Here is a 16,786-nt window from a genome sequence, read left to right as displayed (position 1 = left end):
TAATTTGAATTTGTCTATTGTTAGTGAAATTATACAATAATGAATTTGAAAGAAGAGTGCTAGCTCAAGTGACATGGATTAAACCCCAAGTGGGATGCGTGAAGTTGAACCTAGATGGCTCGGTTTTGGGAAAATTGAAGAAGGCTGGTGGAGGAGCTGTGCTCAGGTGCAGCGATGGGAATTGGATTGCGGGTTGCTTAAGGAAGCTAGGGAACACGTCTTGTACTCTGGCTGAGCTGTGGTCACTTAGAGATGGGCTTCTTTTGGCAAAACAGCTTAATTTAGAGAATATTCGTGTGGATATGGATGTTGAATTCCTTGTTTATTTGCTTTCTAATTCTTTTGTGGTTAACCTTAGCCTTGAACCTTTATTATTTGACTGCAGGAACCTAATGAAGACGTTCCTTAACTGCACTGTGGCACATGTTTATAGGGAGGCAAATAGGTGCTGCTAGATTAGCTAGGTTGGGGGATTATCTTTATTCAGACTACCTTATTTTGTATAACCCACCGCCTATGGTGGAAGATCTCTTGGCTAGTAATAAAGTTGGCCATGTTTGTAATAGACTTGTAGTGCCTTAGTTTATAATATTTGCTTGGTTAACCAAAAAAAAAGAATTTGAAAATGAGTAAACTGAGTTCTTAGAAAAAAAAAATGTATCAAATATGTGTGAGGTATATTTCAATAGAGAGTGTGCTAATTTTTAGGAAAAAAATTCCTCTAGTAGTTTTTTTATTTTTTTAATTACAATTTTAACCATATTTTATATTTTTTTAAGAATAAGGATTATCTAATTAGATTGAGAATATTTTTAACATTTTCTAAAACCATAACTAACTTTTTGAATCCTCTTAATATAGATAAATTAAGAATAGTGGTACGTCTGCAGCACTTTTACAAGTGGTAAGTTGTTACCCATAATAACAAAAAGTAACAATCTTACCACTTAAATTGTCAGAAACCTTTTACATCAAATACCTCCACATGCAAAAAAAAATGTTTAGGAGTTTAAGGAGGGGAGGGAGTTCAAGTTACAAAGTTAGGAACATATTTATCTATATATTTCTATCTAACAAAAAAATTACCAAGAATACCATAGTTCAACTGACACTGTTATCCTAACATAGATGTACAAGGATTCACATCCTCGTCACCAATTATTAAAAAATATCATCATTTCATAACAATGAGGTTTATAATATCTCATTACATAATAAGGAACCCATTAATTCAAGATAAGTCATAGAGCTTAACTTAATAGGATCAAATTTCAAATATTAAAAATAAAAAAAAAATGAATTAAAATCAACAGCACAAATTTCTCACAAAAATAATATCAAATCAAACAGTTAAATTCAAATTCCATATTGTAAGAAGATATATATATATATATATATATATATATATATATATATATATATATATATTTGTTTAAAATACCCAAGAAAAAAAGGTCATTATTTTGTTCACTTACCCGCCCAAAGCATCATATCAGCTGAAGTTAAGTTGAATAGATTGAAACAATTATGTTACAAAATTTGATGGACTACACTTTTTGTCTAGTATAAATAATCCATTGAGGTCTTAAATTGTATTTATAACAAATTTTATTGCAAATTGCATCTGAAAGTTCAAAAACGTGTACAAAACACCTTTGAACGTTTAGACCCCCAAATAACAACTTAACCAAATCAAGCAATATGTCAAACAACTAGTGTGCGGAAACTTAACATATGCTATAATACGAAATTGGTTAAAAACTATCTAAGCCATAACAAAATAAAATCCACAGCAGATAATCAAAAGGCAAAGATAGAGAGGAAGGAAGATGCAAACACAAAGACAACACGCGATGTGTTATCGAAGAGGAAACCGAAGCCCTCGGCGTAAAACCTCTCCGCCACCCTCCAAGCGGTCAATAATCCACTAGAAAATGTAGTTGGGATACATGAACATCAATAGACCCTCCAAGCCTAATCTACCCAATGTACCTAAGCCCTCCAAGCTTCTTGCTCCAACGAGGTTGCGTCGAACCTTTTTCTTTTCTAGCTTACCGTATTCCGCTACTTGACCATAGCATCCGCCATCCTTGGCATCTTCCAATGCTTCCCAGAGCTCCAAAAATACTCAACACTCTAAATGGGTGTGGGTAGTGTTTGGATAGAAATCTCCTCTCAATAGGTATGACAATGAGAGAGGGAATGAAAAGAGACTACAAAGATTTCTCTCTAAGAATGAGTAGCTCTCTCTAAATGGGTGGGTGTTTTGAAGAAACCTCTCTTAGGGTTTTTCTTTCTGAATGGCCACCCATATCTTGTGGGAATGAGGGGTATTTATACTGGTGTGAGAAAAGAATGTAAAGAGTCAGTGTTTTCCAAAAACAGGGTTGGCTGGCAACTTGACCTCGCGACTTAACTAAGTCGCGAGTTCAAGTCGCGAGCTAGCTAAATGGCCAGTCTGGATTTTTGTCCTGTAGTGCTCCAGCTGGCATGACTGTTCAGCTCCCCTGCATGCTCTGCACGTGTGTAACTTTTGGCGGCTTGCAAGCTGCGAGCCACCCGCGAGTCCTAGCCGCGAGTCTCTGCTTCATTGCATTGTCTTGAGCATTTCTTCACACTCTCTCACACACTACCCTTACATGATTCCCACCTAAATACAAGGTTTCTAAGTGCTATATTACAAGCAAATTTGTCATGGAATAAAGCCAACACATGGTTGATTAAATTAAACCTTACAATCTCCCCCTTTGGCTATTCCATGACAAAACACCCTAAAACAGAATCTAGACTTAAACGTGAGTTTGGGAACATTGGTAAAACTCACTCACACCTAAATCTAGAAGCTGTGCAGCTCTTGAATCATATGAACATGAATCTCCTGAAACACAACAATACACCATGATCATTGTATGCAGAAAACATGAAATGCATATGAAACAGGCAATATGTGATCAAGCAAAGATGGAGTTAAGAAACAAACCAAGGCTTGATCAACCAAGTGAACACCACAAGGTAGTGATCACAGTGCTCATTCACACTTGGAATGAACACAAGGACATACATGTTAACAAGCACAAGGCAAGACACTTGTATGCTCAACACTCAACCAATGCATAACACACAAGGTATATGCATCTAGGAACAATCCTACAAGGGCACAAGAGTGACAGTACATAAACCAAAATGCAGGACATTTAGATTAAATTACTGATTTCAACATAGCAAAAAGGCTGCATAAGCAAGGTACATACCATAAAGCCTACAAACTATGCATAAAACATTAACCCTAAAAGCTTACAAAAGCACATGGGTACAAACACATTATATTGAATAAAAACTTAAACAATATAAACTAAAAGTGCTTAAAATTTCTCCCCTTCAAAGTGATGAGAAGCTGTGATGCACTTGGAACATATATATACTTGTACCCTGAAACACTTGCACAAAACACATTAGACCCTCAAGGTAAAGCAAGTAATAAATGACAAGTATAATATAACAAGTATAGAAAAGACTACAATGATCACATAGCAAAGCAAATGATCATCTGAACATGCATTCAATGAAGCATAATAACATAGGGACATATGCATGTCCAAAGCACAAACATGATGCAATGAGAACACCAAAGCATAACACAAAGCACCATAAAGCCAACAAGAAAACAAATAGAACAAGGTTTTCTAGTTAACACAATGTCTTCTCCCCCTTGGTATATGCATCTCCCCTATGGAATATCTCTCCCCCTACAAATGTGCATGAGAAATAAAATTTCTCCCCCTAAGGATGTGCACAAGAGTCATATAGAAATGACAAAATACTCCGAAACATTCTCTAGAGTATACTCTCCCCCTTTTTGTCAGGAATAGACAAAGGGTCAAGAAGAAACGAGGGCAAGAGATGAAGGTACGAACAATGCTAATGATGCATGAGGGGTGCAAGATGAATGAGAAAATGAAGCTCAAACCCATGACAAAGTAAAATGCTACAAAGCATAAGACAGACATGACATGCTAGGATGAAGAAGCAAGGTATAGACCAATGCATGACAAGGGTAGCAAAGGTGTGTGCAAGAGGTGGCTAAGTGCAATGCATGACCAATGCATGAAAAATGCACATGTGGGGCAAAGTGTGTTAAATACACAACCAATGAACCAAACATGTTCCTAATGAGGAAACATGAGAAACCCCAAAGTTTGGTACTCATTGGAGTCCAAACAAGCGAGAAAATGTCTAAGAGGCATTTTATCAAACACCTAGCATGCACACTATGAACAATAATGTGAAACAATGCATGAACATCATGAAATCCACCCTTAATACATGTTCTTTCTGCCACAAGGGGCCAACATCCAATGCATATCAACAAAAGAAACCAATCCCATGAAGAAAATTGACAAAAAAATAAGTTTTCCCAACCCCTATGATGAAAATCCCAACCAAGAGCACAAAACTCTCCAAAACATAATCTAAGGATCAAAATCAATGAAAAGAGTTTATAATTACCTTAGAGATGTTAATGGATTGAAAAACCATTCAAATTGGTTGGGTTTTGATGTAAAAATATTGAAAGAGAGGTTTTAGAGAGGATGGGAGAGGTTTAAAACAAGTTTCCCACGAAAAAGCTGTTTAAAAAGCTGATTCTGGGCGACTCGCGACTGGCGAGTCGCGAGACAAGTCGCGAGTGAGCCGCGAAACCTCTCTGTCTGAACTCGCGGCTTAGACTCGCGGCTTGCAAGCCGCCAAACCGAGTAGCCAAAACTGGCAGCTTGTTGGCAGCTCGCGCAAGTAGCCAAAATGAGTGGCCAAAAATTCTGATACTTGTTTTTCAAAACAGAACATGTTTAAACATTGAAAAACAAAGTAAGCACTAAACATAAACACAAAAAATGATAAAAATCACTTCCAAAAACATATAAAATGATCAAAAATCTTTTTGGATTAATCCATATAAGATTGAGCACACACACATCACATTTAGACAAGTACAATCTAACAAATGAATAAGACATTCATTGAACATTAGGCAAGTGTGTTATGTGTGTGTATCAAATGTGGAATAGTCCTTAGTCTAGAGTGAAGCTTCAATGATCAATTCAATCAAGTCATACACAACTAGTACTAAGTCAAGTGGTCTATCTCAATTATAGAAATGAACATATATGACCTCCCACAAGAAAATGATTACATAAGATTGAAGCTTTTCATTTGGCTTCTTACAATTCATATCATTTGATCATTTTGAATCAATACAACTCATTTTGAGCAATACATCTCATTTTTTGAGATTGATGCCTGAAATTTTTGATATTTCAATTTGATAAACAAGCCTTTGGCTTTTGGGCATCACACATTTTCAATACAAGTCGCTTTCCCTTTTTCCTAGTCAAATACTAGTATATGCGACGGCTTTTGCAGCTCATTATCTCTTTTCATTTTGAGATTTACATTTGTTGAGCTCTTTAAGCAAAAAAAAAAATAAATAAATAAAAGAGTGGGAAGAGACATAAGCACAAGTCTACGCATGTATCAAAACCAACATGACTATTGACAAATCATTCATGACAAGCTTGAAGATCGATTTACAACAATCACACAAAGATGTCAAGATTTTTCCCACAAAGATATAAGTGCAAAAATAACAAGCTAAGCTCGTAAATGCACAAAGCCATTTGTACAAAAGTACAAGGCCAAACTCACATGTGATATGTGCTCAAACATATACGATCAAACTTTTTGAATTTTTCACTTTTTATGTGGTTTTGGATTTTTTACTCACACAAAACTGAAATATAAAAGTAAGATAAAAAACAAAACAATGCATATAAATAAATGCAAGATGCACAAAATACATGAAGATATGACATTAAATGCATGAAGGGTCCTACAAAGATCGAAAGAATTAGATCAATGACCAAAATATCAAAAGCTCAACCATAGGAACCCTTTCTCATCCAAACGGAACGATTGTTTGGAATGAGTGTCTCAAGAGAAATGAGACGAGGGTTGGAAGAATGAGAACCGGAGATGCACATAGTCAAGGAGTTAAGAGCATTAAACATTTTCTTTAACAACATGCTATTTTCACTCAAAACCAGTTTACTCTTTTTAGCACAACTTCCAAAAAGCTTAAGTTTCTCTTTTCTTTTGATTCTCTTAAGAGCTTGAAACTTAGAGCAATGAGGTCTTAGATGACCAAAGGCACCACAATGGTGACAAACAATGTGTTTAGGTTCACTAGACTTTTTGGGAAGGGATCTAGCAACATGGTTTTGTTCCCTCTTCAACTTATGACATTGAGGTCTTATATGACCAATCACACCGCAATGGTGGCAAGTTGGAACAAACTTAGATCCATTCAAAACCTTAGGTTGAGACCTAAATGAAGGCTTTGACTTATCAGCCTTTCTCTCCACCATTTGATTTCTTTTATGTGGAGGAATGTACACCGATTTGTCCTTAGAGGTAGAACACATAATAGGCACAAGATCGGGTACCACAACATGATTGCAAAAAATATTATCATCCCTTTTATCAATGGGTTCATCAATCAAACACTTGGCATGCATCTTAAGAGATTCATTTTCACATTTTAACTCATCAACAAGTTTGTTAGACAAAACAAGTTTAGCATCCAAGTCCATATTCAAACATTCAAACTCTTTTAGCTTTTCAAGAGAATCTTCAGCAAGTTTTTTATATTTCTCAACCAATTTGTTGGATTCATTGAACTTAGCAATCAAATCATCCTTTTCACAAAACAACTTGCTTAAATTCTTTTGAAACTTCTTAGTATTTTTCTTCAAGAGTTTGTCAACAACACCCATAGATTCAAATAACATGTCATCACACTTATGAGGATTAACACTCATAGAGGCATTTTCACAAACACGTGGCATGTTACATTCATCACCAACCAAATCGTGCAAAGAGTCATACAAAGCACAATCCATGGCAAATAAACACAAGGGGTCAAGGATCACACTAAGGGTCAAGGATCACACTTAGGTATTTAAACCACAACAAGTGTACCCGCTCTGATACCAATTGAAAGTTCAAAAACGTGTACAAAACACCTTTGAACGTTTAGACCCCCAAATAACAACGTAACCAAATCAAGCAATATGTCAAACAACTAGTGTGCGGAAACTTAACATATGCTATAATACGAAATTGGTTAAAAACTATCTAAGCCATAACAAAATAAAATCCACAGCAGATAATCAAAAGGCAAAGATAGAGAGGAAGGAAGATGCAAACACAAAGACAACACGCGATGTGTTATCGAAGAGGAAACCGAAGCCCTCGGCGTAAAACCTCTCTGCCGCCCTCCAAGCGGTCAATAATCCAATAGAAAATGTAGGTGGGATACATGAACAGCAATAGACCCTCCAAGCCTAATCTACCCGATGGACCTAAGCCCTCCAAGCTTCTTGCTCCAACGAGGTTGCGCCGAACCTTTTTCTTTTCTAGCTTACCGGATTCCGCTACTTGACCATAGCATCCGCCATCCTTGGCATCTTCCAATGCTTCCCAAAGCTCCAAAAATACTCAACACTCTAAATGGGTGTGGGTAGTGTTTGGATAGAAATCTCCTCTCAATAGGTATGACAATGAGAGAGGGAATGAGAAGAGACTACAAAGATTTCTCTCTAAGAATGAGTAGCTCTCTCTAAATGGGTGGGTGTTTTGAAGAAACCTCTCTTAGGGTTTTTCTTTCTGAATGGCCACCCATATCTTGTGGGAATGAGGGGTATTTATACTGGTGTAAGAAAAGAATGCAAAGAGTCAGTTTTTTCCAAAAACAGGGTTGGCTGGCAACTTGACCTCGCGACTTAACTGAGTCGCGAGTTCAAGTCGCGAGCTAGCTAAATGGCCAGTCTGGATTTTTGTCCTGTAGTGCTCCAACTGGCATGACTGTTCAGCTCCCCTGCATGCTCTGCACGTGTGTAACTTTTGGCGGCTTGCAAGCTGCGAGCCACCCGCGAGTCCTAGCCGCGAGTCTCTGCTTCACTGCATTGTCTTGAGCATTTCTTCACACTCTCTCACACACTACCCTTACATGATTCCCACCTAAATACAAGGTTTCTAAGTGCTATATTACAAGCAAATTTGTCATGGAATAAAGCCAACACATGGTTGATTAAATTCAACCTTACAGCATCCTAGTTAATTCTACTATGAATCATCATTTTATTCACCATAACTTCAATTCTGATTAATCCTAATTTTTTCAACTTGTATGCTAAGATTAGTTATCTCAAATTAATTAGTTTCTTGATTATTGGACTATTGAACTGATTCCAACCTGGTTTTTGCATAAATGCATGTGCTTTTGTTTGATCAATTTGGTTGATTTTGATAGTATATTTTAATTGGGGTTCGTCCCATTTGGATTAGGGGGACCATTCTGGGTACTTTAATTTGCTACTTTTCTTTTATAGTACTAATTTTTAATCTCTATAACTGAATTCAATCGACTCTTATGAAGGTAACCAACGATTGGCTATTGTAAATGAATGTACTCTTATGAAATCCTTGACTCACACACAGGCTTGGGTTGAATTTTGCTGGTGATTGCAATTACTTGTTTGATGATGATGTTGTTGTATTTCTGAACTTTCATGTGATCACAGCGGTTGGTTTAAGTCTTATCAGCTAAAAAAAAAGGTTAACTCAAATTAATTAATATGTGATGTAAGTATTAAGAAAGTATAAACCAATATAAAAATGGGTTATAAACCAATAGAAAGTTATCTCACACATGGCCACTGGACTTGTTGAGATGGTGACACATATCCACTTTTGTACACATGTCACTATTTGACTGGGTCAGTACACTGGATGCACCGGATCTAAACTAAGTCCTATAAAAATATACTTTTTTATTATTGTTATTGTCTACATTGGAATATACTCGGAATTTCTATTTTTCATCTAATATAAACCTTATGTACGCTGATTAATTTCGTAAGAATATAGATATTTTCCTTTGGTCAAAAGAAGTTTTATTTAAAATGAATCCAAATCATTTAAAGAACTAAAAGATCATCAAGTATAAATTGAAGTTCTGACTTCTGACATAGAACTTTGGAACTAAAATTGTAGTCTAAATCATTTTAAGGAACTAAAATTCATCAATTATTAAATTTGAAGCCAAGAATTTTTTAGTTCAATTGATTGATATTTCGTAGTGTTTTTAATGGAGATATTCAGGATTTAAATCTCCTTTCCTCATCTTAAAACATTTTTTTAATAATATATTGTAGGGGTAAGATTTGGAGCCCAAGCCTAAATGTGTGGAATTCTGGTCTAATAAGCCCAATACAATAAATTTTGTAGAGTATGGATCAAAAAACTAGATCTTAATGAGTTGGGCAACGGCTAGTATGGAGTTAAGAGATAATCAAGCACAAATAAAAGACATCAGTTGCCAATAGATGTTTAGTCCAAGGAGACCAAAATTTAACGTATACTAATCAGAATATTAATATTGTTTAGTATGTTACAATATTCTCTATCACTCTTTTTCTCCACCCCCTCCTTATGGGGGCTCTTTCACATTATATAGCTCATTTCTGATCATTTGGACCTTACACTTGTTGATCATCTAGATCTCCACTTGAGTACCCATCCCATCAGATACCCCTTTCAGCCCTCTGTGAGTTGTGGCAGCCAAGGCAACACTATTCAGGGATCCTCTCCATATTAATGTGGCCAGAAAAGTAGCTACAGTGCATTTAATGTGGTGGTGACGGCTTTTCCTTAAATATTTTGAGTTTTCTTCCCTCTCACATGTTCGTGGAGTGCATTTCAACTACTAGAGTATACACTTGTTCTGCGTTTGTTGTGTCCGAGGAGGAGTTCCTCCTCGAACCTTCTTCCCTTCAGCCCCTACTGATGAGACTTGTAATGTGGATCATTTAAGTCATCTTCTCCTCCTCGAACTTGTTAGTGTCCTCGGACAAGACCCAAGCCCCAATACATTATTTTAGGCCCTAGCCCCTACAATAGCCCCTCAAAACTCTGATTTTTCCCTTCAACCCAAGGAGAAAAAGCGGGGTTTTGATTTTTGAGAGATAAGACCAACTGATTTTTGGTTCACGCGTGTGGGAGTGGTTACTTCTAACGCTTCATAGTTTACGAGGCGCTATTAATTACTTCAGGCAGCTTTGTGTCCCTTGCATCCAACAGCGAAGCGCAGATCCAATGGCTAGCGTTTCTCCTAGTATTTTGAGCGGGAGTACTCTTTTCCATCTTCTCCTGCTGTATAAAGCCTTGAAGGAACCCCCTTTGCCTTTCTATTTTATGAATCTTCAAGAACTTCAAAGAACTCCAATGCCCAGTTTTCATAAAACGCACCAAACTCTTGAGTTTCCATAGTCATTTCCTATAAGAAGCTTTTCTTTGAAAAGATCTCTGAAAGTTTCAGAGATTATTATATGAGTACCCGTAAGTTCTCATTTCTTTATATTACCCCTTTTTCCTTTTGGCCTTCCTCCTCGGCCTTTCAATTCATCTAAATGGGTAAATTCAAGCATTTAGTAGACACACCAGCCACTATTGAGGCTTTTAAAGCTAGGTACCGTATTCCACAGGGGGTGATTTTAGAATATATTGCCCTCCAGATCGACTACTGACCGATAGAGATATGGGTCAAGTCGTCATTCCCAAGATCGCTTTCATAGAGGGAGAAATGACACTTCCCATGCATAGGATAACTCGAGACTACTTGATTAACCATAGGTTGACCCTTTATCAGTGTGCCCCTAACCTATTTAGGGTCTTAGGCTGCGTAGATACCTTAAATAAGTAGATGGGCTTAGGGCTCATGTGGCACGACGTGGTTCACATGTACGAGTGCCACAAGCTTGCCAGTACGGGTTACTAACTTAAATCCCGATCCGAGGACATTAGGCTAATATCCTGTCTTCCCAAGTCCAATAAGGGTATGAAGGATGACTACCTGATTACCTTAAGGGAATGGAGCGACAGTCTTCATTGTCCAACTCGAACTGGAGATCCAGGTGTGGTACCTTTAGGACCAGTCCCCTTGGAAGGGGATTTAACCTTTTAGCTTTATTCCTTTTGCTTGGCACTTCATCTTCTTTTGGTAGAAAATATCCTTTTAGCGATCTGACCATAATTCCTTTCTCGGCTGTTTTGTAGATAAAGCCCATGTTGCTTTGCGGCTCAGCCATTCCAATGTTTAGGCCCTTAACTACCTACTGAGGTCGAAGATTTTTATAAGCGAGGACGAACAATTGCGTGCCGCTCATCTGATCTTGGGTTACGAGCCCCTGTCCTGCGTCTTTTAGGACATTGGCCAATCAATAAGAGCCGGGAGTTCAAGGTTATCTTGAATCGACATCTCTAAGCTGGAATTTTTGGCTGGAAAGGACCTTCCATCAATTACTTTGCCAATTCTACAAAACCTTCCACCAACTGCATAGCCACCTCCACAAGACCATCCTGAAGCCGCAGCATTTATTGAAGAGGAGATTGACTCATCTTGCCTTTCATTAGAGGAGGAGATAGACGAGTTTTATTTTGAAGAAGACAATCCAAAGGCTCCTCTAATTAACCTCTCGAACGCCGAGGGTGAGCCAAACAGAAACTCCAGCATTCGAGCCCCTCCCCTTGTGATCGCCTGCCCGGACGATTCCTCTAACGAGGAGGAAGATAATATGGCCTCGAATAAGGGCAATAAGAGCTTAAGGGAGCTTATGGCTACTAAGGGCAAAGGGTCAACCTCTAAGGCACCCACTAAGTCTCAAGCTCCCTCCAACCTTCCTCCTGCTCCTCCACAGGTCCCCGCCGACCTCGACCTAAAAGCTAACCTTGACTTGAAAAAGAAGATGCCAGTCGAGTCACTCGAGGAAGGCGAGGTGGGCCCTCGGCATGGCGCAAAACACCAAAAGGTGACCCGAGAACCTCAAGACGAGAGGGCCCTGTCTGTGGACAACCGCAACGAGTAGGATAGAACTGAAGTGCACGTGGCACAGCGTACTTGGAGCCCTCGACTCGAGGTGGATGGGGCACCAATTCCTTGGAACACCTCGGTCTGAGAATACCAGAAGGGCCGAGCAGGGTACATTGCTGAAGCCCTAAAGTAGCCCATGCTCCTTCCCAGGGACATGGACGCTTACAGGTGTTTCTCGCAAAACAAACTCTTCCTATCCCTGAAGAGGGACCTTGAGATGGTAAGGCAACTTATTCCTTTACAAACATAAATACTGAATCATATTTTGTTCTAACTCATGTTCTTTTATGATCTTTGTGCAGATTACTCATCAAGTTTTTGTGGTCGAGGAATGGTATCGCGATGCTCACAAGCTAGTTGATACTGAAGCCCTTTCTCGCGCTGAGATAGAGAAAACACTAAAGGCTATCAAGTAGGAGTAGTATGAGCTAACTAAGAAGCTAAAGGGGGCACAATTAGCTCGTCTGAGTGTCGAGGCTGGCTTGAAAAACGCGGAGAAGCAAGCTGAGGACCAGCACCAGAAGTTGCACATGACTGAGATCAATCTCACCACTAAGAAAAAAGTTGTCCTAGATCTCAAAGCCGCGTTGTAGAAGGTCAAGGAGGAAAACCAACTAGCCAAGGAAGCAGCCGAGGCCGAGAAGAGGGATGCCTTTCAACTTGGCGTGGAGGAGACACAAGTAAGGCTTGCTGAGGAGTTGTCAGAAGTATGTAGGGACTACTACAGCGTTACATGGGACAAGGCCCTCAACGTTGCAGGTGTCCTTGAAGATTCTGTTTGGAGGTTGCCTAAAAGCGTCTTCTACCCCCTAAAGATCCGGGAGGTTCCTACTGATGCCCCAAAATCTTCCGAGCAGCCTGCAACTATCCCAGATGCCATCCCGATATTTGAAACTACAAAAGGATCTAGCCAAGCTACCGACCAAGGTCAAGAAGCCAAGGGAGAGAAGGGTAAAGGGAAAAAAACTCTCTGCCAAATCAAAGGATCCCTCTAAGGAGAAGGTTACAGAGGTCGAGGGTCATGGAGTTGACCCCTAAGCCAAGGATGTTCCTCCTTCTCAACTAGACCAAAAAGAAAACCCTCTTGCTGAAGCTTAGCACCTAGGGTTTTTCTCCCTTTTTTTTTCTTTTTTCTTTTTTTGTAGTATCATTTTGAAGTAGAAGTGTATTTTGTTTTTGTTTTCAAAGACATCTCGTCCAAGCATATTGTACTATCTTTATCTCTTAATGTGAATGCTCTTCGTTTCATCCTTTGTTCTTTTGCCTTGATGTTGTTTGGATTTTATTGCATAGTTATGAATAAATATAATTGTGCCTTTAGTTAGAGTTTTCAATAGTATTTTGCCAATATGACTAAGTATTAGGGGTAAAACTGTGCAATGAATCTTAGGTAATGAAGGTTGACATGCAGACAGTATATATACTACGCATAAGTATAGGTTTAAATTTGCCTTGGGTTTGTTTAGACTTTAAGTCCTGTTTAAAAATATAAATATTTGCATTTTAAGATTATGAAATGCATAGTTTTATCCCCATATGTGGTTCGAAAGACCTTACCCACTTTAAGACCTGTTTAACCTGTTTAAAACCTGAATAGATGTCATAAGTTATTAATTTCCCTTAAGCCTGTGGTCCGAGGAGCCCTGTAGGATTTAGGTTCTGTTTAACAATTGGATAGATGTGAACCATATGACGTGCAACTACAATAAAACATAGTGTAAGCAAAACTACTTTTATTAATAATAATACATTCTTAGGTTATTTACATTCCATGGGCGGGGTACAGTTTTCTCATCTAAGTCTTCCAAATGATATGCACTTATTCCTACTACTGAAGTGATGTGATATGGACCTTCCCAGTTGGGCCCCAGCTTTCCCTAGGACGGATTCTTGACATTACCTAAAATTTTCCTCAACATCAGGTCTTCTAGCACTAACGGCCATAATTTTACATTGGCATCATACCCCTGCTTGAGTTTCTGGTGATAATAGGCCAATTGAATCATTGCCTTTTCTCTTTTTTCTTCAATTAAATCCAAACTTCTTCCTAGCAGTTCATCGTTGTTGCTTGGAGTGAAGGTGCCCTTTTTCAGCGTTGGGAAGCTAGTCTCTAGAGGGAGGACAGCTTCAGTGCCATAAGTCATAGAAAAGGGAGTCTCTTCCGTTGACCTTCGTGGTGTAGTCCGATAGGTCCATAGTTCGTATGGCAGCTCTTCCACCCATCTTCCCTTCGCATCATCCAATCTCTTCTTCAACCCATTGACTATGACCTTATTAATAGCCTCGGCCTGCCCATTTCCTTGGGGGTAGGCCGGAATGGAATATCGGTTCGTAATTCCCAAGTCGTAATAGTATCTCCTGAAGGTCTTACTATCAAATTGAAGGTCATTATTTGAGATGAGGGCATGAAGGACTCCGAATTGAGTAACGATGTTTTTCCAGATGAATTTCTTTGCATCCACGTCCCTAATGTTGGCCAAGGACTCGGCTTCGAGCCATTTTGTGAAATAGTCTGTGCCTACCATCAGGTATCTTTTACTTCCTTTTGCTTTAGGAAAAGGGCCTACAATATCCAGGCCCCATTAAGCGAACAGCCAAGGACTGGAGAGGGGATTAAGGAACCCTCCGGATTGGTGGATACTTGGAGCAAACCTCTGGCATTGATCACATTTCTTGGTGTATTCTTGAGCTTCCTTCTGCATACCCGGCCACACCAGTATCCTTGAGTGAGGGCTCTATGTGCCAGTGATCTTCCTCCTGTATGACTCCCGTAAATTCCCTCATGCAACTCTTCGAGTAGTAGCTTTGATGCTTCGGGGTGTACACATAGCAAATACAGCCCCGAATAGGAACGCACAGCTTGTGATCCTTGGATAGCCATAACCAAGGAACTTTTCTTTGTATTTTCTCAACTTCTGATTTCTCTTTTGGTAGTGCATCATCTTTAAGAAAGCTCACTATGGGATCCATCTAGCACGGACTCACTCTGACTTGATGGATTCGAACCATGTCCTTTTTTCCTACGTCTGCCCTATACAAGTCCTCGACAAGGATGATTCAAGGTAAACCCTACTCCGAGGATGTGGCAAGAGTGGCCAATGAATCCGCATACGTGTTCCTACTCCTAGAGACGTGTGTCAAGTTGAAGAATTCAAAGTTCGATTCCAAGCGCCTGACCTGACTTAGGTACTCTTGCATTCTCACATCTCTGGCTTCTAGCTCACCCTTCACTTGGCCTACAACCAATCTGGAATCCGAGAACACTTCTAATGCCTTCCCTCCTATTTTCTGCACCATGGCCATTCCTTGCAATAAAGTTTCATATTCGGCTTCATTGTTCGTGACCGAGAACCCTAGTCTGAATGACTTTTTTATGGTAATTTTCTCAAGGGATATTAGCCCTACCTCAGACCCTCTTTGGTTTACCGCGCCATCAACATACACTTTCTAGCGTGAGGCTCCTTGTGCAGAGATTGTGCCAACCGATTTTCCATCCATGTTTTCCTTCTTTGCTACTGCTTCTATTGGGGGCTTGGCAAATTCGGCTATTAAATCAATGAGGACTTAGCCCTTGACGGAGGTCCAAGGCATGTATTTAATATCGAAATCCCTTAGAACCATGCTCCATATGGCAATTCTTCTTATGTAATCAGCACTCCAGAGTACCGACTTGAGTGGAAGCTGAGTTAGAACAACCGTGTGCGCCTGGAAGTAATGAGGGAGTTTTCGCATAGCATGCACTACTGCCAAAATTGCCTTCACCAATGATAAGTAACACACCTCAGCCTCATGTAACGATTTACTCACATAGTAAACTAGCCGTTGTATGCCACCATCAATCTATATTTATACCAAGCTTACAACGTGAAGGGCCACCGCGATGTAGGCAAACAAAACCTCATCGACCTTAGGGCTAGACATGATGAGTGGCCGCAACAGGTATTCTTTAAGTTACTAGAAGGCTAAGGCACAGTTCTCGGACCACTCAAGTCCTTTCCATTTGTTCATCAGGAGGTAAAAGGGTCGGCATCGGTCCGCAGATCGCGAAATAAACCGATTCAAGGCCGCGATCATTCCAGTGAGTTTCTAGATTTCTTATGGGTTCCGTGGAGCTTGTAAATTGTGAATTGCATTGATCTGATTTGGGCTCACCTCAATTCCCTTGTGAGTCACCATATAGCCCAAAAGTTTTTCAGACCCGACACCAAATAAGCACTTAGAGGCATTAAGATGTAGTTTGTGTTTCCTTAAGATGTCAAAAATGACTCCGAGATCTCCCACATGCTCGGACACCACTTTACTCTTTACTACCATGTTGTCTATGTAGACTTCATTACTCTTGCCCAGCTGCAGCTCAAACATTCTAGTCATCATTCTTTGGTAGGTAGACCCTGCATTCTTCAAATTGAAAGACATCACTTTGTAGTGGTAGTGTCCAATAGGAGTCACGAATGTCCTTTTTTCTTGATCACCCAGGGCTAGTGATATTTGATGATAGTCTTGAAAGGCATCCAAGAAGCTCATTTGAGGATGACCTACAGTTGCATTCACTAACTGGTCTATCCATGGCATTGGGAACGAGTCTTTTGGGCACACCCTGTTTAAGTCTGTGAAATCTACGCAAACTCGCCACTTCCCACTCTTCTTCTTTACCACTATTGTATTGGCCAACCACTCGAGGTAGAAGACTTTTTTGATAGCCCCTGCTTTTTTGAGCTTCGTTACTTCATCCCTAATAGCGTTGGCATGCTCTTTTGATAGGCGTCAGGGTGGTTGCTTTTTGGGAATGGTGGATGGGTTAAC

Source organism: Quercus lobata, chromosome 3 (assembly GCF_001633185.2).
Source record: "Quercus lobata isolate SW786 chromosome 3, ValleyOak3.0 Primary Assembly, whole genome shotgun sequence".
Lineage (NCBI taxonomy): Eukaryota > Viridiplantae > Streptophyta > Magnoliopsida > Fagales > Fagaceae > Quercus > Quercus lobata.
Note: the sequence above shows the minus strand (reverse complement) of the source record.